The sequence below is a fragment of the Leptonotus elevatus genome, chromosome 4 (assembly GCF_054856555.1).
Source record: "Leptonotus elevatus isolate MCC_2025b chromosome 4, RoL_Lele_1.0, whole genome shotgun sequence".
In the NCBI taxonomy this organism is placed as follows: domain Eukaryota; kingdom Metazoa; phylum Chordata; class Actinopteri; order Syngnathiformes; family Syngnathidae; genus Leptonotus; species Leptonotus elevatus.
In genome coordinates this window covers 19,608,449-19,632,818 of record NC_141242.1, presented here as the reverse complement: position 1 = coordinate 19,632,818, position 24,370 = coordinate 19,608,449, and the positions used below count along the sequence as shown (strand labels likewise).

At 38.2% G+C, this 24,370-nt stretch overlaps 1 protein-coding gene across 9 annotated transcripts in view; it reads right to left on the bottom strand.

Annotated features, from left to right (window-relative positions):
- mical3a (microtubule associated monooxygenase, calponin and LIM domain containing 3a) overlaps positions 1–9,737 on the bottom strand; it is a 61,573-nt gene extending 51,836 nt beyond the window's left edge. For 4 of the 9 annotated variants that reach the window (XM_086074402.1, XM_086074403.1, XM_086074404.1 and 1 more), the window contains exon 1: positions 9,373–9,727. The gene's annotated coding sequence lies outside the window, so the exon portion shown is untranslated. Of the gene's footprint in view, positions 1–9,372 lie in introns of all 9 variants that reach the window. The other 5 variants (XM_086074407.1, XM_086074408.1, XM_086074409.1 and 2 more) reach the window with 3 other exon arrangements.
- Positions 9,738–24,370: the final 14,633 nt, after the last annotated feature.

Sequence of the window (24,370 nt, the reverse complement as noted above, 5' to 3'; positions counted from 1 at the left end):
AATAAGAATAAAATTAGTTTCACTTTATGAGTTTGTGTTTAACTTTCGCATGAAATTTCAATGAAATAAATATATTTATGTTTGTGGTCATACCGTGCCAAAATGTTGAAAAACTCAAGGGGTATGAATACTTTTTTTCAAGCCGAGAAGAATAACTGATTGAAATGAAGGTCTTAAAACCACACATGTAGTAATGATGTACTAAACTGTTGAGCCACTGCCACAGTTTCAAAATAGCTGGGATGACTGGGTTTACTGTGTGCATTGGCGTGCTGTGTATCCTTAAATGGCATTGTGTCCTGCCGGGCCAATGCTCCACGGGCACCCTGGGGATGAAGTGTTCTATGGTGACTCCTCTCATTTGCCACTCATCTAACGGTAGGAGTGCAAGAGGAAAGAAGAATACTTCCCCTCTAAACATTTGGGTCCTCTAACAAAAGGAGTTGAAATTTGTTCAAGGCTACACCCAGTTGTTAGGTCAAGACAAGTAATAGCTGAACTACTAATGTTGAGCATTACTGTATACAGAAAAATGCTTGTAGACCACCACAGTAAAAATAGGTCTTTTTTTTTGTCTCACGAAATAAAAGACTGAAGAGCATGACACTCGATCGATGGAAAAAGAGTGCAAATACAAGGAAATGACATTGCTGATATGTTTTTGTTTTTTTATTGCTGATATGAATTTACTTTGGACCTCGAGCTTGACATCATGGCTGACATCAGCCGTTAGCATGCTCAGCCATTTGTATGTGTGATAGCAGGCTAATCGCTAACCGTCATCTGTTTTTCAGTCTAGAATAAGTATTAATTGTAGTACAAATGTTCTGTTCATAGCTACTGGCTCTCCGCCATAACGCAGTTCTAATCAAGACTTCTGTGAAAAGTCTCATATTCTCAATCACGGACTGTGTTGTCAACTTGTCATGCAGCCAGTTTTTTGTTTAATTTTTTTACAATTTCGGAGCTGGCTAGTGTGTGTGTGCACTGTGGCATGCCGCTGACTGGTAAACTTGAGGGATAAGAGCTCTTTGACGATCTCGAAACCGCAGTGTCTGAGATCGCAATTTCGGTCTCAAAACGATATATCGTTCAGCCCTAGCGGGTACCCCCTCTGCATCCGCTGATTAGATTGGCTAATTTTGGCTTGAGGACTAATGAACCAATCGGAGGCAGAGTAGGGCGGGTCATGCCTTTAGGCCAGGGAGTGGCAGTCGTGAGTAAAAAAGTAACAAACTCCACAAGGCACCTTTAATCAATTAATCTTTTTTTTTTTTTTTTAAGTTTTAATTTCCATCCCCATATTCACAATAAAACAAGACTTTTTTTCTCTTTTTTTTTCCAAATCGACAGTGTAGAAAATGCACAAACATTAAGTAACTGGTTTGGTCCGTAATATGTCAGAAACTGGGCACAAATGTTGAACATGTTTTTACAAAATGAAAGCAGATATTCACAAATATTTTATTTTAAGTTAAGACTGCTTTCATGTAGGACTACAGAAATCCGATAATATGTATTTACTGTTGAGAGGATGAAATTCAGAGGATCTTAACAATTTGAAATTTAAAATGTCTCTAATTAATCGATTATCAAAATAGTTACTGATTAATTTGATAATTGATTAGTTGCCAATTAATCAATTAATAGTTCCACCTAAAACTGCTAAATGCATTAGATTTTGTTTTAAATCAAAACAACATTCATTGCAGACAGTGCTTTAGGTGTACAGTAATGCATAGCCATATCATGACAGCACAGATAAGGTAATGATTTTTGACACTATAATCATGAAAAATTAATACAGTGCTTAATCCCAAGTCATAAAAGTTCACAACAGCATTTTCATCAAGAAAATTGCTATATCCAGTCTTTATTCGAAGCATAAGCGCAAGCATGGCAAGCAACTATGTAGTCAAAATTGACTGAACCACAAGAGGAATGGAGCAAGTATGCTGGAACACAGACGCACAGGCTTGCTGCTATCAATAGAACACACTGCGCGCTCTCCATCATTCATGCATGTGGATTGCTATGTTGCTCATTTGCGTTAGCTCGCTGCAAAGACTGCTATGGCACAATGTCATGGATCTGGTTACCCGGACACTCCAACCTTCTTACTGAATTAGGAGGTGTAGTGTAAGAGAATAGAAACACAGACAAAACCTAGTTCAGCCTTTGGAAGAAAAGAAAAAAGTGGCAAAATGGCTAGGGGAAGATGCGACATATTTCAAGCAAATGTGGATAAATGCAAATGAAATTATTTAAAAATAAAATATTAATTTAAAAAAATAAAACAATGTTGAGAACCTGACTCGCCAATCACGCACCCCAACTTCTATCCATCCACCCATTTTCAGAACCACTCATTCCTCACAAGGGTCGCTCTCAGCTGTCTTCGGGCAGTACTCACTGAACTGGTTGCCAGCCAATACACACGCATAGACGAACAACCATTCACGCTCACAATCACACCTAGGGACAATTTAGACACTTCAATTAACCTACCATCATACCATGCAGGTTTTTCAGAATGCGGGAGGAAACCAGAGAACCCGGAGAAAACCCACACTGGCATGGGGAGAACACGCAAACATCACCCAGGAAGGCCGAAGCCCAGACTCGATCTCACGTCCTCAGCACTGGGAGGCGTATGTGCTTACCAGTCAACCACCGCGCTGCACCCAGCATCTATTCAATTTCAATTCCATTCAAATGTTTATTTGACAGGGCAATGCAGTCAAACTTAGTTACAAATTTGAAGCTGATGTGTGATGCATAAGACAGGTGGGGAGGGGAGGGGAGGGGTCAACTGTGGCTGTCGCTTTAAGATCGTGCATGTACTCGCATGCGCGCCATGAACGAACCTGACACAGATGCTGCAGTTATGCTTTGGGCCAGAGGTGGCAGTCGCGAATAAAAAAGTGACAAACTGCACAAAGATCCTTTAAGCAAATCGTACCACTCAATAACTTTACTGCACATTGTGACTGCACAGAACATTTTGTTTGACTTTCTGCTTTAATGACTGTAAATTTGTTTCAATCAACACTATAATTAAGTACAATCGCACCAGAATTTATTAATTAATGCACAAATCAAATGCTACAACCATGCATTTATCTCATCTAGAACTCTCCTTATGTGCTCAACTAAGATTCATTACCAATTTAATGAAACCTTCCAAACGGACTTTTACATAGCTTAAAATGTGAAATATGTGTCTGATGCCATCAACTTGTTTCACTGTAAAGCACTGAAGGGACATAAAAAAAATTATGGTTTGGTACATGCCATAATCCCGTCACATCACCAATTGCTGAGTATCCCTAATCTGCTGCGTGGGCGAAGCAAGCTGTTCAAATAAATACATCAGCTTGAAGACTGTCAGATATGAAATATTATATTAGATGACATTCAGATTGGAAACAGTCACAAAGACGTTTAAGCTACATCAATGCAAAATGCTACTCTACATTATATCATGTTTTTTATTAACTTATATTTGCTAAACACAAAAAGGCTGAAATACATAAAGATACCTTGGATTTCATTGAACAACCAGTTTACATTCTAAGTCAACTGGGGTCCAGGCCAGATATCTAATATGACCAGTGAAACCTGAAGACCACAACAAGCTAGTGTATAAATATCAGCACGGCAAAGACATACACTCTGGGTAGGATTAGTTCAGTCAGCATGACTGTCGGGCAAAGAACCACCTGTTTCAAGACATTTAATTAGCCATTAATTGCGGTTAAACTACCAAAAGCAAGATTATCCCAGAAGGTCATTCTACACATCATTGCTTTAACGGTCAGTGTCACTCCTTCGTACCGAAATTATTTAGCATTCAATTGTGTTGTTGCATGTACCGCAGATTAATGAGGCTCGCTGTGGGCGGAGCAGCATGTGCATGATCTGGAAATCCACAAAGACTAAAAGACATGGTGGTTTAACAGGGGAAAAAATCCTGAAAACAGGTTCATCATTTGCTACGCTAACAACTATTCAGAACCCATAAAGTTTTACCTCAGATAAATTGTGTGTATTATGCAACAGTTACCTTGCTTGATGGAAAATCATCGTGCAGAAAACAAGACTCTTCTCGTTTGCTGTTAAGACCAGCTGGCATGAAGATCTAGAGGTAAATCCACTGGCTAAAGATTCGAGATATGATGTGGTTCTGGTATTACTGTGAGCACTATGCTACAATATGACTGAGCAGAAACATTCACAATACATAATTAGTAGGGGTATGCAAAAAAAATCAATTCTCATAAGAATCGCGATGCTCATTTAGTAAATTTTAAATGTCCCAAAATCTATTTTATTTAAATTATTTGATATTGTCTTGCCTTTGTCTGTGTGTGCCTTTATTTGGAGCGCTGTTTGTGTTGTACCCGATTTGGCCACTTAGGGGCAGTGTGGTTCCACGCGGTCGAATACACTGTTAAATTGTAGCCACGTTAGAGAGTAGAAGGAAAAAGTCACAATCAAGTTATTCCAATAAAAGTTGTTTTTTTTTGCAGTGTGGAGCCATTCTTTTGAGTGATAAAAGTGCCGCAAGTAGCGCGCTAATTAGCATTAGCGAGTGAGACTGGAGTAGATCATTACAATTCCTTGCACAAGCAAAAATCATTGTCAATCAAATCATTTTGAATCAAAAATCGTTCCTAAGCGAAAATGTATTCTGAATCGAATCGCAGACCCAAAAATCGGAATCGAATCGAGTCGTGAGGCATTCAAAGATTCCCACCCCTAATATATATATATATATATTTTTTAATACTGTTTACCAAAAACATGAGGTTTTTAAGTAAACATCTGTACAAAACCTCGCAGATTGTATGATGCATGATGATGTTTTTCAAACTAATTTGAGAATGGGACTTTTAAATGGGACACTGTTATAGACAAATGACTTTTAAATTACTTTTATACAAATATTTGGATCTCTAGCAAGTACACAACCAGGTAAATCTAGATGCCTATTTCTGAAAATGTGCGTGAGCCAATTCCAATAATGCAACCCCCACACCAAGTTTTTGACCGATGATTCATTTACGCTGGGCAAATTTAAAAACATACTAGACTGACGTGACGTTTAACGATGTGTGACTTTTAATAATCTCTTTATGGGTGCTGAAGTTACTTTTCCTCACAAGTAAAAGCCAAATTTTGGGCTCAAAACAGCTCGGCCCCCCCTGGTTCACACACCCCACAGTAGAAGGGGGTTGGATGAGCAGCCAATCATTTGCATGAGATCAGTGAAGTCTCTGCATTTGGGGCAGATGGCGCTGTTGAGCTCTATGCGGGCTCATAATTGGTCTTCTTTATAACTAATAATTTATAAAATGTTATTTTATCAAGAATAATAATATTCAAATAAATACCAATTATGTTTGTAAGGTAATTTCATTTTAAACATATATGTAAAATACAAAGCCAAGTTCAATTTCATGTCATTTCTATTTCGTCCCTCCCGACCGCCAGGTGGCGGTGCTGAAAACAGTGCACTGTTGTTTTGGCGGATGGCAGCATACAGCAGATTGGTTTTCATCGTGAGCAAAAAGACTACGTAATAGCAAACCAACAACATGAATGAAGTAAATTCATTGATGACGTTGCTCAAGAGAGAGAGGCAGCGCAAAACACTGCAGCTCGTTATGAAGGAAGCTCAATTTAAGTGAAGGTGAGATTTGGCCACCTTATAGCAGCACTGCTTGTTGTGGACAGCACACTTTTCAGTCATTTCAGCAAAACATTGCCATATGTTGAATTTGAAGCAGCAAAGAAAATCTGGCCAATTGGAAATAAAATTAAGCTAGAAATTGAGCTGAACGAACAGCACTGTTAAGTAGCATTTTTATTTTGAACAAGGGCTGCTCGATTCGAGAAAAAATAATCATCCCAATTATTCTGGTAATAATTGAAATCACAATTATTCAAATGGTTATTTTTGGATACAAAATGTTTAAACATTTAAATATATTAAGACAAATAAAATTATTCGAAACACTATAATTATGTAAGTTCCTTTTGGAGCAAACAAGATGTATTAAATTAGTCATTTTAAAATAAAAAAGGTGCAAATATATAAATTCAAACAACTCAAAATGAGTATTATTAATCTGTTGTTTACAATTATTATTATATAATTTTGTAATTGTGGAGTGTAATAATTGAAATTGGATTTTGATTAATTGCACAGCCCTATGAATAAATGGTCGGCTACTTCATTTATATAGCGCTTTTCCACTGGATTGTGATCTTGAATTGAATTAGATTTTATTGTGTCGGCTTTGCTGTTTGTGGATGTGAAGTGCCCACTTTTGTGCCCCGCTCAACTTTTTATGCCAGAGACGCCACTGAGACAGATACAACCATGCTACTGCATTGTGCATCTGTCGCAATCACACCTACGCACCCTTTAAGGGTTTACCTATACTAGCAAAAACTACTAGTCTGTGATGAATCAAACTGAAATGGACTGTTTAGTGGCTGTCTCCATTTCAAATCAGAATCACAACTCTTTAGTGTCCCCTTAAAGCGAAATTGTTGTTGCAGCAGGAGAACAAAAACGACAAGGTACACAATAAGTGCGTTTCCATTACAGTTTTTCGCAAAAATAAAAGCGATATTGTACTATTTCGATAAAGTACAATTTCGACTTGCCGGTGTTTCCATAGAAGAGCGTTTTGCTTCTGAGGCGCAATTCTCGTAATGTCCCCTCTCGTCTTATTTTCTTAAATTCATGAAGGACTACAGAAATCAGTGAACAATGACTGTTGATATGCTGAAATCAGAGGATTTAGACCATTTTAAATAAAAAAATGGCTCCAAACTATTGCTCGATTATTAAAATAGTTGTCGATTAATTTAATAATCGAATGCTTGTTGATTAATTGAATACTTTTGACAGCTCTAGGTATGCTCATTGTGCTCAATTAGAATACCCCAATCGAAACCACGACGCACGGACTTCACTACGCAAATAAACGTAATTTCCACTTTTAACTTTCTACGTTCAAAGATATGTTTATTTCACTCACCATGCTAAATAAAGTTGTTGGTTTCCTCCTTGCTTCAAAAGTGTGGTTCTTTGCCGCTTTACTCTGGAGATTAATTTTAATTAATTAAAAGTTGTTGTTTTTTTAAATCGCAGTTAACTCACCCCAAAGTCGTTTCTGTACTAGAAAAAAAATGTTTCCTCGCAAATACAAGGAGAAGAATAGCACGTGCACAAAGCAAACCAATGTCGCGTTCAATTTAGGTATTTGGATCGCAATTATATGAATAAGAACTCCTGTTACGGAAGGGGTACCTTCGGGATCTTATTCAGGTTTTTAAAAACCTGAATAAGAGCATATTTGGGGTTTTGCGAGTGTTTACATAGCCTTTCAAAACTCAAATATTGGCAATATTTGGGTTTTAAAAAGGTTATTGCCTGCATATGCAAATGTACTTAATGATATGTAAGAAATAATAAAAAGGCTAAAAGTCAAGACTGACACAATAAAAAAAAATTATACAAAAAATAAAACACCAAACTCATACACAATATTTCTAACACAAGTATTGCAAAGACTGCAACATGTAGATGTGCAAATAAGCAATAGTAGCTGAGAACATGTGCAACCTAAGGGCTAAATTCAGTAAATCAATTGCATTTAGGATAAATGAAAGTCGGATCTTTTTTTGTCCTACTCCTCAACCAAAGGCCTGAGGGCAAAAGCACAAACTCATTTTGGAGGTAATGAGTAAATTCAGAATAGGACACGTCTATTATAGATAGATACGAGCCCTGTCTGCTAACTGCCTGAATTTTTTGCAGCAAAGGTAAACGGTTATAAAGAGTCGACAAATTACACATCCTCCAGCTACCTTTTTGCTGGCTCACGTCTCTCCAAGACTAATCTTTTAAAAGGTAATTTACACTCTAACGTCACTGAACACAAAGTCTGACTGGTTAAGGTGACATGACAGAAATCATATAAAAGCAACATGTTTCTTGAGATTGTTTTCATAAGAACGAGGCTAGACTTTGTACAAAAGTAATATAAGGTTATGTAAAAGACAAAATAACTTCATTTCTTCCAAAGCATCCGTCTATATGAATGCCCTTATCCTATGTGAGCTGCTTTGGAATCATGGCAAAATACTCACTTGTTTCCCCCAAAACATGTATCCTATAAATAAAAAAAATTGTAAAAAGCTTTTTGAAGCTATACAAGGAATAATCAAACACATCCCAATGATGCATACAGTGCATGGAAGTTCTGAACTGTGCATGCTTGTTTCCAAAAAGGCAGTGTTATTCATCACAGAAGGAAAACCAAGATTGCAGCGCTATAGTACAGTGTTCAAGGGTCAGCAGACTAGCAAAATGTAAACACTCATTGGCCTACTCTCAGGAATGTGTTTAACTTAATGACCTACTTTTGACCTGCATGGCATGGAAATTGGTCGGAATGTGAATCTAATCTAACAGAGTAAGAGCTGGGGATCAGTCAAAAAGTTTAGATGCTGGTACCGATACCGGTATCACTACTGATCCCATAGCTAAACAGCCCTGCATGTTTTTAGATGTCTCCCTCCAACACAGGTGATTCAAATGATCAGCTTCATTTAAATAAAGACTGATTTAACATATGTCTGTTAATACACATATGTACAGAATGTATCCATCAATCAGGGCTGAAATGCCACTCTCGACTATGTGGTCAGTCAACAAATGAAATCTACACAATAATGAATACAACAGCTACAAATAACAGCCAAATAATTAAAAAATGTTGCGTTAATACACAGCCCCAAGATTAGCTACACTTTCGGAATGTAACAAAATTCAATAAATGTCCTTCCATTATTAGGTTTGTCTGAATCATTTAGCAACATCTACAAGTGTGGATGTAGTTTAAAAGTGGTGTGCAACAATCAAACAATTACGTCATTATGTACAGTATACTGTCAAACCAGCAATGACATGCGTCAAGTCAAGTTTTTAACCAAATAATAATTAGGCAATTAACCCATTCACAAATGGAGCATGTGTCACTAGATCTGACCCTGCGTGAAGAACACCGCAGCAGCCACCCAATGTGTTACATGTGCTAAAGCAGCCGTGTACCGTCGCTGCCCCGTCTCAGAACGACCGAAAGCCAACAGTACATTAACGACAACCATTAACGCTCCTCCGCGACAACAGTTTAAATGCTGACAACTTTATCTCGGCCCAGCGTTCTCGTTTGTAGGGTTTATGAAATAAACAGAGCGTGACGTTGGCAAACGTGTGAGAGGTGCAATTCGCGGTTCCGAAGGAACCATGAAGAATGTCGTGAACGTGCATGTCAAGAACCGCGCGCTTACCTGCAACACTTGTGTGTTTATAATAATCCAATCGTGCGTAGCGGCAAAGAAGCCATGTTTGCTAGTTAGTCCAGATTCCCTCGCAAAAACAGCCTTCTGTGTGAGTGGATAAGGTTGGCGGAGGCCAGGAGACGCAGCCAAACAGGCGCAGAGGAGCAGGCGCAACTTGAAACAGACAGAGGCGGGTCGGTCCAAACCATCATAGCAAAGAGGGGTGACGGATTAAAGATATAAATAACAACACGTCAACAAACCACTGAGTGATACTCGACTTCATTGTGATGAAAAGTTGACGTTGAACGATCCTCGAAATGAAAGGAATACTCGCACTGTTCGCTTGTAATTTTAAAGGTAGAATAGAAAGAATCCCAAACGTCTTCTTCCACTGGAGCAAACCAATGCATTATAACACCGTCTAATCCGATTGGTCTATTACAACATGACGCAAACACTGTTCAGCGTCAGGGTGACGTATTGAAGAAATAGCAAAAAAGAAAAAAGAAAAAGAAAGAAAAAGAAAAAGTATTGAACAAATAGCCCAAGGAAAAAGTGGCGATTGAAGAAACGCTTGATGCCATCCAATCCCCTAAATTATTACATTTTATATAATAATCATAAATGGAGACAATATATATACACAGACACAAAAGAATACTAAGGGACTATATAATAAAAATAAATAATAATAAATACATAATAGGAGTAGCATAATGTTATTGTCATTTTTATAATAATATTGACATTGTCTCTATACTTGCGATCCTAAGGGATACGTGATATAAAAGGTGGAATGATTGAAATGTGTTATTATTTGTCATTGCACTGCAATGATTGTTGTGGGCTGATATTTTGATGAAATGCACCCCCTTTTAACCTGCAGCATTTATTACTTTTATAAAAAGGACTGGAACTCAAGATCATAAAAATAAGCAAATTATTTCAATAAACATTACATTTTTGTTTATTTTGTCAGAGACAAACTAGGTTAGTTTAACATTCACAAAATGAGGTAAGGGCTCTATACTAGGGACAGTGTGTGTCTACTAGATGTGCATTTTAAAATGTACATTCCCCTTACTGATTTTTGGGCAGAGGTCCATAGGCCACATGATGGTTTTCTAACAATGCACAAACGGTAGTGGTTGAAGAGCTTCAGTTGCCAAGGTGGAAAAACCACTGGAGATTACAACCTAGCAAAATTGCAAGTTTCAAACAATTGCTTTTAAATAGCAATGCACAGCGCAGAAAACAGTAACATGAGTCAGCTTCCCACAGACGGAAATATGCATCACTGATTCACTTTGTCCTGCTCTAATATCAGCAATGCTACTCATTCTTTAGAGGAAATACTGCACCCATCACACCAGTAGCACAGAAATCCAACCAGTAAATTCATATGACATTTAAAGCTATAAAGATTATCTTTATAAATGTGCTGACTGCTTCAGATGAAAAGGTCAATGGCACAGAGGTTCATGTGGCGTGGCCTCACTCAGGGGCGGCGCACAATGGCGGATGCGGGCAGGGGTGGACTGGCAATCCAATATTATTATGATTATGCCAATAATAGTAACCAAATCAAGAAAATATATATGGCCTAAGAATGTTTTAATATAGACATTAGAATTGGCCTTTTGAAGAGTACGTTAATGAATCTATTCAATACCGTTTATGACTTTTTGAAATGTTCTATAATGTTCTAATTTTTTTTAGATGCTCTTGTATGTCAAGCCTAATCATTCCACAACCTCAAGGACATTTGGTAAGGCAGGTTCTCATCTTGATGCTCTATTTAGATGTGCTAATTAAACAAATCCCAGGGGGATTCTGGATGTGTGAAAGGAGAGCTTAAAAGGGAAGAGGACTTAATGCTGCAGTAAGGAATATTAGTGGGTGGTTTCCTGTTGTAAGGATTCCTCTTCAGTTTTAAGTCATGATTTATTTTTTCTCTGCCTTTCACCCAAATAATATGGACTGATTGATAATAAAAAAAACTAGCAATGAAAGTACTAATCTAGCAATAATCTAGATTTACATAATACAAAATAGCAACCTATGTATTTGTTGACAAGATGTATGTATGCCTGACGTGTCAATAAATGCATGCGGTCTGTAGTCTGTAGTCTCATATGATGATCTCTCTCTCTCTCTCTCTCTCTCTCCCCCCCTCTCTACCACTATGTCTTTCACACACAGAAGATTAGCAATGAAGGTGTAATTTGCTGAACCACGTCAGACTGATTTACAATAATTCAAAATCAACATTGTGACCTTTGTCAAACACCTAGTAATATACCATAATTTGCAATTATTAATATACATAAAAAAAAATTTTTTTTTAAAGATCTAAAATAGTCCCCCATGTTATACAAGAGTCAATAAAAAGTATACAAAGTTTTCACATTTAATAGACGATTGCAGCAGTACAGAAGTGCTTAGTTGCCTTATAACTGACTAACTTATTTTTACTAGGAGCAGAGTGGCCCCTAATCTGAAATTTTAAGCGTGCAAGCAAAAGATTTAGGAGCGCACGTTATAATTTGACTTGCAAAGTTTTCACGATATAACTGGTGTTACTTAGGCCGAATATTACACATCATTAAAATGATCTGCTCGCCATAGAAATGACAGTGACAAAGTTGAAAAACATTTTACAGGTACATGTTTTATCAACGATAGGGCAAATCGTTTTTTCATCAGGATTGGAATCGATTTTGAGGACTTCACAATACACTACATGAGCCACATTATGAAACCAACCCTAATTGCACTAAACACAACCAGCTTTCCGCCATGCCTGTCATTGTTTGTCTTCAGCCATTCACTGATGATCTGTGGAAAGCGAATGAAGCATGTAGACAAAAGCTTGTCTCGGCAAGGTGAGGCCGGCTGAACACACAACAAAGGACTCAACGTGATGTCATTCGGGAAATCTTCACCGGCATCTGTCAGGTCACGTTACCAAATACACATGACAATGGCCACTGTCTGGGGCTCGGTCGACTTTTTCAGATAAGAGTCAGGAATAAAACTAAGTACTTACTGTTCTGAAGACTAAAATATTCCATCTTCGATTTGATCCTTTTTCTATTTTCATCCCTTTCCCCTTTTCTTTTGATCTCTTCCTTCCTTCTTCTCACCGCTGCAAGATGCTGCCTGGACCAGTGCTCGTTGTCATGGATACCGGGGTGATAAACACGTGACAGGATATCCCTGTATGCTGATTGGTCATATGCAAGGAGTGCATAGAGGCAAGGAGAGGAGGGGGGTTGTGATGTCACACGCCCACCAGTTCACATATGGGAGGAATCCTCCTTGGTCTGCCTAAAAGAACACAGACACAATAGGTTTTGTTTTTTTTTCACTCTAAGGGTGGGGTCAGGGATGATTCCATTTGACTGACTGACTTTGTGGCATCCTGACTCCTCTGAGTCACATTTAATAGCTCATCTCACGTGTCACGTGTGCTGAAAATTCAATATGCTCTTTGCTCTCAACTCATGAATCGCTCCAAACTACCATAACCCAAAAGCTGAAATAACCTGACTACTACAAGGCATATACGTACGCACCCACGTGAGGGTCAACCAACCACAATTTAGCCGTCATCCACAGTGGCAACAGGGAACGATTTCTAGTGCTGTGCAAACAATGCATTTTTAACTGCTGTTGCTTTTCATTACAGTAACAGCTAATTATAAATATTCACTTTGGATCTTTTGAAGTAAAAATGCTTACCTTGTATTGATTGTTTAATTGTTTAATATGTTATGATATTAATAAATTACAGTCAGGATATAATAACAAAGCTCAGCCTAAAAAACACTCTTAAGGAGATGTACTGTATACATTTATTTACCAGATTATCAATATACTTCATTGTACGGAAGCATAGTTTGTATAACATACAATTCTGTTGTGTGCAATTCCTGGTTTGTATGCAGGATAAGCAAAAACAATTTAATGATTTGTCAAAGGATGGAACACTGACCAAGGACAGCACAATGAAAGAAAAAAAAATATTTAAAGCAATCTTTACAAACAAAATCAGAGGTTACATATTTATTATTGTGATTGATATTTGCGGTGGTCTTCAACTGCACTGCAACATTCTAAACTGTGTGAATGCAGATGAATGCACGGAATGCTGTAGAAAAATGGCAGCAATAACAGTGGTACAAAAATGGTCTCTCCACATTGCTATGAAAGTCTTCTGAGAAAGACAAGTGTGGCATTTTGCGTGCCATTTGAAGGAAAGACATTTTTGTTGGCCTCAGGCACAATCCCAGCAAATACACGAGTACGGTAATCATGGCCTTAAGTTATTTTGGGCTTGGATAGTCCAGTTGACTTTATGTGTGTACAATTGTTTTGTTTTTATTTTCCCCTGTCTTGTTAATTACCACTTGAGCTGTTTACATTCATATTATACATTTTAAGTTCATGAAAATAAATGCTTTGGACAAATTCCCTGAAAAAAAACCACTTCAAATCAATAGGCTGTTCAAAGGTTTTACCAATACCTCAGAGATATCATAGGATAATAGCTCAAGCCAGTGCTATAAATTATGCAACCATATTCTATTCCTGTGACTGAGTACTTACATTAATAAAACATAACTGAAACTTCTATTAATTCATTAATTAATTAACGTATGTTAGCATGAAGAAATTGTCCATTATGACCAGCAGTTTTAGAGATTTTAAAGGTCCCATACTGGCTCTATTTCCTTTTGATTCATCTTGGACGTCCTTTCATCGAAGAGGCTTGGAAATGCCCAGGAAGCCATTTCCAAGCTATTCTAGTTGGTTCAAAGATGACACAGAGTGATTTCTCATCATTATTTGATATGGAAAACAGCTTTTCTCTGATTGGAACGCTGTACTCACTTACAAGACATCATTACAACCTCTGTTTCTGTTGCAAAAAAAAACAGCTATAAGAGTAGTCCATAATGTAGGATATCTCCACCACACCAAATACACTCTTTTTACAATCTAAAACTGTAAAATTATTTTTGATCTTGTGGAACTCAATACTGTACAATTGATGTACAAATTTAGACATAATTGACTGCCGGGAAATATTGAAAATGCGTTTTCAGAGAGACAGGGAGGTTATGGTTTGAGGGGAATTCATAACTTAAAGACAAAGTATTCAATAACAACACTGAAGAGTCTTTATCTGCATGTGGAGTGAAAATACTGATTTATAACAATGTCCAAACATAGACCAGTTCAAAAGGAAATATAAAATCAACATTTATGAAAAGTATAGGGAAAAGGAAGTGCTTTTCAATGAAAAGTAACATTGGTTGATGTTATTATCATTACTGTATTATTATTAGTATTGTTGCTATTGATAAGGGAAAAAAATATGTATATGTAAAAAGTATGACAATATATGCATAAGGTACACTGTTCAATGTGTTCACTATTAATAATTACTATAATAATCTTTGTTATTAATAATCAAGATATATTAGCTGTATACTAGCAGTTTTTTGTTTACTATACATACCTACTATTTATTGTGTAACCGATGTTAAAGGGGTAGGACCTGATAAGTTTATACGTCTTCCAACTCCTTTTGGAATATGTATGTGTAAATGACCGGGTGAAACACTTTGGAACTTTCTTATGTTGCTTTCGTTGCTTGAATGCTGTGTTTGTTCGAAATAAAATTGAAGACAAAAAAAGACTCAAGGGGGCAGAGGTAGGAGAGGAATCTACATTCAAATCATAGGAGGAGTTACAAAACTGCAACCTCACCCTTTGGGTCACCAATGATGTGAACAACTGCCATTAACGTACACTAATGCACAAGTTAATTCAGTAAGGCCTTAGTTATCCATCCATCCATTTTCTTAACCGCTTTTCCTCACAGGGGGGTGCTGGAGCCTATCACATCTGGCTTCAGGCAGTAGGCAGGGTACACCCTGAACTGGTTGCCAGCCAATCGCAGGGCACACAGAGACGAACAATCATCCACACTCACAATCACACCTATGGACAATTTTGAGTGTTCAATTAAGCTGCCATGCATGTCTTAGGAATGTGGGAGGAAACCGGAGTACCCGGAGGAAACCCACGCACGCACGGGGAGAACATGCAAACTCCACCCAGGAAGGCCGAAGCCCGGACTCGATCTCACGTCCTCTGCACTGGGAGGCAGACGTGCTAACCAGTCACCCACCGTGCCGCCCAGGCCTTAGTTATGATAGACTGAAACATGTCAAACTGCACTCCAGTGACAATCTCTACTTAGCATTACTGCCCACTCCACACTTAGAGATGTCTTGACATACTGAAGGTCACATCAGAGAAGAGAGGCTTTTTACTTCCATCAGGCACCACAAGCTTTGAGAAATGACGGATGAGTAGAGTGGTGCGCATTAGTTAATCTCATCATGTTCATGGCTGCCCATCATGAGCTTTTATAGGCCAGTGTGCCGCAGTGGAGAGTCAGAGAGCGCTGCAGGACGGCAACAGCAGCAACTTTGGTGTCAGTTGCATTACTGCACCAAAAACATTGGCTCCACCATTCTACTACATCATTTTAATCCAAGAGCAAAAGTCTGTCTGTACAAAGTTAATAATGCTAAGTTTTGATTGACAGATGCCGATTATGTCCATTTACATTACTGGGAAGGACCAACTGACTGTTTAAATCCACACTGAAGGACCTAGGGGAGTGAATTGCCTAGTACCTGGCGATTCGATTCATATCACGATTCATAGGTCACGATTCGATTCGATGCCGATTAATCCCGAGACAAATCTATTAATTGATTATTGCGATTTTTTTACTCAAATTTAGAAAATACTAATCAGTAAACTTGTAAATGTACACTGTAAAATTTGTATGAAAATGTATTTATTTATCTGAAAATTCAGGCTTATAACTGAACAAACAGGTTGCAGTCTGTTTCATGTTTTACGTACCATTACAGAATTGCTTTCACCAGTGAGCAACCTCATATTGTGCCCAATAAAAGCTTATAAATATGTAAACATACTATAGATGTTGAAGAAAAAACTTCAAGAGGGATTTTGAAGACTTTTTTAGTAGGGGCCAACCGATTAATCGGCCGCCGATTATAATCGGCCGATTATCGCCCTTCAAACACTGGCAAAACAATCGGCCAATTGGGCCAAATGGACGATTATTTTCCCCCTAAAATGTTATCATTGAAGAAATCCAAAGTTTCTAACGCTGTGAAAGTACCCCGAATGCACCATTTTGCTTGCATAGCATTAGCAACTAGCAAGTGTGTAGCGTACGTTATTATGGTTATTCTGTTGTCCCTAAGCGTCATTTAAGTTGCTTAACTCTCTCAATACATATGGCATATCAATACGTCGTAAGCGTCACAGTCGCTGCGTACACATGACGTATCAATACGTCATAAGCTTTTTTTATGCAAGAGTGTACAGGAGGGTCTGGCGCAGCTTCTGACTGAATGAATAGGCTTGACTGCAATGTTATTTAAAAGAAACGGTCAGCAGGTGGCACCAAGTATAACATCAGCCAGTATCACGCAAGGACCCTGTTGTAAAAGAAGAGAAGCAGGAAATGTAGATTGGGACCGGGAATGTCGTCTGTCACTACTAGCATGTTGTAGAGCAGTGAAGAGGAAGTAGAAAATAAGCGATCGGCAGAACAAAACAGTTAACCCTGCAGTTGCTGCACATCAAGGAATGACGCTTCGTTCGTTGATCCGCAGGGTTAACGTCTCGTTTTGCCGGTCACGTCGACCCCTGGACGACTGGGGGGACACATTTCACAGAGTAAGACCGCCATTTTTACTTGTGACGTAAGTAAGCTCGGAATTGTCAATAGGCACTGGCAGACAGATGGCAGGAAGCGGCTTATGGAGGACTCCTGCCCTTGCCATTAGTTTAGCAATAACGTTAACATGCTAATGATAACAATGCTAACTCATCAATGCTAAATACCATGTGGCCTGTAAATGTGATGACTTCAAGCCAAATTAGCAACATTAGCATAGCCTAATTTGGCATGTGCTAAAGACAATGAATTATCTTAGTTGTTTCATGTGCATTTAAGAACCTATGTATTGGTAATGATTACCTTAGTTTGTTCCGTGTCCTCTTTAAAGGTTTAAATCTGACTTAGGCCTACACACCTGTCTTTACAGCAAGCTACAAGGAAGAACTGAATGTGCCATCTGAATTTATCATCTCCATTTTCCTGCTTCTGTTGGCTGCTTTCAAATTAAACAGAGCTAAATGCAGCAACACACATGGTGGTATTAAGCGACGTGCTTTTTCCACGATAAATCATGTAGGTTAGCGTGAACGTTTCAAACTTCAAAGAACACGAAGCAAAAGACATTTTGTTTATATGTCCACTCGTTCTCTTCTTCTTCTCTCTCAAGGACTTAGCTTTGCCTCAGATACACACAAGATCTTCGTTCTTGGTAGCGCTGACAAAACACACGACTATCATGTGCACTGTGCAGCTGTTTAAATATTGTGACTTGAGATCTCTGGTTGGCACAAAGAGCTCTTGTAATGAAGAGCAGAGCCACGACAACAATGAAAGCTCATCCTGAACACACACATTCTGTTTTTTGCGTATATTTGTATTTACGGTACATTTATAACTAAGTTTTTTGTGATGAGGGGGAAAGGAAGAAGAAATACATACAAAAAGTCCTCTAAGTCACATACCTTCCCACTGTCAAGAAAAAATAAACATTCATTTTATGAGAGAACAAATCTAGATGCATCCTTCTTTGGCCTGTTTAATGTGTCCTTGAAAGTGTGTTGAAGTCATTCAAGTGAGCAGGCTTAATTATATGGAAAGCAATGGGCATGATTTCTTGGACTCCAGTTCACAAATCGACCAAGTAGCAATTTTGAATTTGATTCAAATGAACTATAGGGTGCTAGAATGCATGAATGCAAAACACAAGGTGCTGATTGGATGACATGGGGAGCATACTCCAGTGCTGTGTTTTAGTGCACAGTGATTGTCAAGTTCCTGGAAGACTAACTGCATGCTCTATGCCAAGATGTGAATCAAACAGGCACACAAGATATATGCGCAGTGGGAGTAAAATATGTTTAGTATGAAGATGCCGCTATTGTACATCTTTGCTGAAAACCATGCGTTTGAACTTCAGAATATTTCATCTTGATTCAAAGCAAAGGAACACATTGTTATGAACGTGTTTAAATCATCACGCAGTGTTGAATAAGAAACAGACCAACCAAGAATGTAGCCATTCATTTACAGTACAAGGAGAGCAAATCACGTCAGAGTTAAGCTATTTCAATTATTCCAGTATGGAAGAATGACCTAAGTGAAGTCAAGAGGCCTTGTATGGTGTGTCATGTCTGCTTTGCTTCTTTTCCTGATGAGCCCCTGATGCTCTGAGCTATGAGGCAATACTTGGATTTGCAGCGCCTCTGCCAAATCGATGCTATTAAGGTTTTTGTGAAAAACGTGAAAATGTTTGTTGAGAACACCTCAACTGACCCAGAGACTTAGCCTTTGGCACACGCTACTAGCTTTTTTTCAGCATGCTAGTTAGCAGGAGGGTTCCTAGGGAATGGCGTTTGGATTGTGATCACCTCCATTCCATGGGGTCCATAAGATATGAACGTGAATGTGAATGGTGGCTTTTCCATATGTGCGCTGTGATTGACAAGCGACTATTCCAAAGGTACAAAGTTTAACCCACCTCTCGCTCTAAGACTAGCCAGACTCAAGATAACCAATGACTAAAGATGGGGATATTGATTCAGTGGTAGCATGATACTCACTGTGTGGTATCAATATTATTGACTATTAGGGGTGTTAGAAAAAATTGATTTGGCAATATATTGCGATATTACAGCACGCAATTCTCGAATCGATTCGATATGCGCCCGAATCGATTTTTTGACTTTTTTTTTTTAATGGAAATATTCAACAAAACGTCTTACATAGGGTTAGGATTCACACATTAAGCATGGAAGAATGTTATATTAATGGAACATTAAGCCTTAATATTTTATTTCAGTGCTGTTCAAACATGAAACAGACTGCAACCTGAATTCTCAGATAAATAAATACATTTTCATACAAATCTTACAGTGTACATGTACAAGTTTGCTGATTAGTATTTTCAAAATTTGAGTTTTAAAAAAATCGCAATAAGCAATTTATAGATTTATATCGGGATTAATCGGTATTGAATCGAAGCGTGACCTATGATTTGTGATACGAATCGAATCGCCAGGTACTAGGCAATTCGCATTCCTATTGACTATGCTCATAAAGTATCGATACTAAGGCTGTGTTTGTAAATGTCCTCCGAGCGCGCTCTACTACACCGCGACGGCCATTCAGAAACTCAGAGCATGAGAGCGCTAGCCAAGACAAGATGGAAGATATGCAAGCAAGTTATCGAGGTTGTATATATAATCCTAGTCACCAAATAAATCAATGTCATGATCCCTATTTATGTGAACTATTTATTTGTGTATGTATTATTGCCACTTCTCTCATTTCATTGTTTTGAATGTAAAGGTGGCGAGTCTGAAGTTCAAGTAAAGTTCAAGTGTGGTTTACTCTTTTACACATCCTTCATAAAAATTAAGTAATGCAATTTGTTGTCACTAATATAAAAACAAATTGAAATGACTAAAATGTTCAGTTATTGTTATTACATTACCATGTGTTTTATTGGGGTAAAAAAAAAAGTAAATCAATTATCAGTATCATTGTTTAAGTAATCAGTATGATAATGAGCGGTAGAAAATGGATGCATTAATACTGTAAATAGGTTTGACAGAGAAAATGATTCAAGCACTACAACTTCAGTCGATAAAAGCAACAAGAACACCAACAAGTGCAAATGTTTCATCCTTTCAACTACTACGTTCTCTATAGCACTTGCCTGGTGGAAATGCGAACGTGAACGACACAGGAGGAGTTGATACCATGCTAGCTGCAAGCTGTATGCTATGCTATGCTATGCTATGCTATGCTATGCTATGCTATGTGAACTTGAACTAAGAGCATAATTTAACAAGAAACAGGACTAGCTTTGTACTCTTTGTACTATTTATCGCACCTTTTTGGTCACCCACTGTGGTTTGTGTCATACCGAGTCAGTCTTGCAGTCAGTGCAAATGCCAATTTCTTGAAAATAACCATCATTGTTTTTGCCGGCAGTAGAAGTTACAAGCGCACGTGTCTGGATGTGAACCAAAGGAATGACAAAATCATCGGTGTCGGCAGGCATTTATCATCCGCTGTGGGTGTGGAGCAAGTTGGGTGAGTAAGGATAAGTGGGGTGTGATTAAACGGATGACAGTGGACTGTGGACGTCATCTTATTTTCCTCTCAAATGTGGCTCCACAACGTCTGCTGCAGGCTGCTATCACTGGTGCAATGTAACTTTGAAATGTAGGACGCGGTGATCAGCGGATTGCTGAGGAAGAAAAGAAAACACCCCCCCTCCCCCTCACTATTTACATAATCCTCTTCAATTCAACTCTGCATGACCACATGGTTATATATCAGTTTATCTTTATTAGCACTGATAAAATGCAAAAGGCAAAGACAGACCAGCTAATCGGCTGGGATTGAAAAGAAGTCATGATGAACTGTACAGCAGTCTCCAGAAATAGACAATGGGACAAACGACAAAAGGATAATTTCTTACAAATGTGTGATGTTTTTTTTTTCAAAACAAGAAGGCAAGTTCAACCTTTTGGGGCGATTTTTTATTGACTAATAGCTTGATTTATTTATTTATTTTTTCCATTTTAAAGGTTATCAGACAAAGTTTATTATGAACAAATACTATGAAATACTAAAATTTTTAAATATTTTCATTAATGAAATAAAATGAATTGAAAATGCTATTTTTAAAAACACTAACCACATTTTACATTAAAAATAACTATAATCTAATATAATCTAATAAAATCTAATAAAATCTAATATAATCTAATATAATTTTCTAATCCAATTATAGTGAAAATGTTTTTAATCAATGAATATCATACAAGAGCTTTCAGGGTTCATTCATTTATTTTATATACATTTTGTTTAAACCTTTCATTTGACAAATACTCCATAGTCCATATATTAAAATAAATACTAAAATTAAAGAAAAAATCAACCAAAATAAAAAAAATTCTACAAACAAACTAAAACTAGCTGAATTTAAAAAAAAAAAAGTCAAAATGTCATAAAATCTAACTAGCCATGAAAAACCCGTAACTACTACTATATAAACCTGCATCCAACCCAAATGACCCAAATTTCTGTAATCAAAGGCTCAGTCAGACAACATAAACATCTCTCTACCTATCCCATCTGACTTTGAGCGACAGGGCTGACTGATCCCCAGCCAATCACAGAGCACATCTAGGCAAACATGCATTCAAACTCACATTCACACCTATTTGACAATTTATAATGTTAAATTCAATTCAAGTAAGACACCCAAGCATGTTAATGGGAAGAACATACAAACGCCACACAGTGAGGCCTCAGAAGAGACTTGAACCCGGGAGTTCTCGACTGTCAGGCAGACTAACCATTTGGCCACAGTGCAAACAATTCCTATGATTACATAGTGAGCACCAGCGGTGGTTCAGCAACATCTGTCAATGTGAGGTTTGGTAGGATGTTGCCATGGCGACGATAACACGAAGCCAACAACAAATTTCTGGGATGAGTCTGTGGATTAGCTATTATTTATTGGTTTGACATTTCTGACCTAGTGGTTCTCTTTCTTTTGGAGGTGGTGTATCCCGTCACTGCTACGCTTATGACTTTTATACCCTTTTGACCTATTTCACACACAAATGGACAAGTGCAACGTGCTGGACGTGAGCACAAGGTTGATGACATTGGTAACAGTGAGCTCAGTGGAGCGCAAAATAATGAGCAGTGTTAATTAGGGGTGTGGAAAAAAAAATCGATTCTCATAAGAATCGCGATTCTCATTTGGTATGATTCAAAATCGATTTTAAATGTCCCAAAATCGATTTAATTTCAATTATTTTATACTGTCTTGCCTTTGTTTGTGTGTGCCTTTATGGGGAGCACTGCTCATGTTGTACACGATTTAGCCACTTTGGGGCAGTGTGGTTTCACGTACGTGTTCAAGTTGTAGCCACAAAGAAGCAAAAAGTAGTGATCAAGTTATTCCAATAAAAGTTGTTTTGTTTTTTTAGAGTGTAGGAAGAGCATATGTCGATCACTAATGTTAAGAGGCTTCTCTGTATACATTCCTGAAGCGATTTGTATGAATAGTCGTTCTTTTGAGTGATAAAAGTAAAGAGTAGCGTGCTAATTAGCATTAGCGAGTCAGACTGGAGTAGATCATGACAATTATTTGCATATCTATAAATTGAAGCAGAAATCATTGTCAATCAAGTCATTTTGAATCTAAAATCGTTCTGAATCCAAAGACATGTTGACTAGCTCTCTGAGGGGAAGGCAAGAAGAAGGTTGACGGCAGCTGACACTCAGAAGTCATCGAGTGAAGCCAGAGCAGAAGGCAGCTGCCCAGCAACCGGGCCCTCGGTTGTGAATGACAGCTATTCATCCCCCTCCCCTTCTCTCACTCCAACATCACATGAGCTCGGCCTCCTACTCAGCAGAGCCAAGTACAATCTCACACTGTGGCCCCTGACACAAAGTGTGGGGACGGGAGGAGGGTATGGAGATAACTTGTACCATGACCTTGAGGATGGCAAGCGTACACAGAAGGGAAGAGTGGCAGTTGTGTGACACGATGCATGACTTTTGGTCTTCTTGTGTAAATGCAAGTGAGGCAGAATTAAGTGGCGTATATGGATTTATTTATTTTTTGCATTTTAACCAATTGTTTGAGGGAAAAAAATGGCATGTGTGTTTATTTACTGCTCTAATAAGGGCATCTCCACAGACATATGCCCAGAACAGATGTCTGCCACAGTACCAAGGTGGATGCGGCATGGGGTGCCAGAAGGCATCCAGACCGCCAAATACAAAGAAGAAAGAGTAGCACAGTGTTAGGGAGTTGCCAGTTTATAGCTGCTTATACAGTAGATGCCGCAAGATGGCCACCAAACCCTACTTTCCTATTAGACAGGGCTCTATGTTGACGAAATGAAGCTAGCCGCCCTCACTTCAAAATCCTTCTTTGGCTCCAAGACGCCTACTTTTAATTCAATCAATGTTCTCGCCTGAACACAAACAGAGCAAATGGATTAGTATCTGGGCTCACTTTGACTGAAATTATTAATATGTGTATTCCAAGCTTTAGTTTCATTTAAGTGATAACAGATCAAAATTAGCTTTGCTTTCATACGTTTTGGTTTCGTAGCCTAAAAGTGCAAACGTTTTTGAAATTGACACCAGCTTTCTGCATAACCATAATATAACATCGTATCCTGCGCAGTTACAAGGAGTAAAGACCATAACGTGATAATTTCCCCCTGGACTGATCCCAGCCAATAACAGCAGAGCACATCTATAGAAAGACCATTCACGGTCAGAATCACATATTAACTGCTGTAAGGCACGTAGAAAACCTCTGGCTGACAGCGGGTGATGTCAAGAACAAGGATGTGCTTTCCCAGAAGAGCATCTTCTCCAGTTCTAAAAGTGGAACCAGTGACTCCATCCAATGGCAGCCAACCCACGTCTGGGTAATGCTGAGTGTGGCTGAAGATGCTGCAGTGGCTTCTTTGACTCATCAGCACAAAAACTGGAGACTAAATGCAGCACTGTGTATTGATGCCATGTCAACAAAGTAACAGAAAATAGGAAGTATCAGCAGTCCAACATCAGGCACAGTCATTAAAATAGAAGCCTTTTGGATTCTCATCAGCACAAATAAACACAGATCTTAATGTCTATACTGTATTAAAAAGAAAACCTACACAATAGGGCCTCCCGTTCCTTGTTTACTCTGCTTCAGAATCCTTCTCACGTAACATTTATAAACTCCTGAGATATGTAACTGACACACACAGA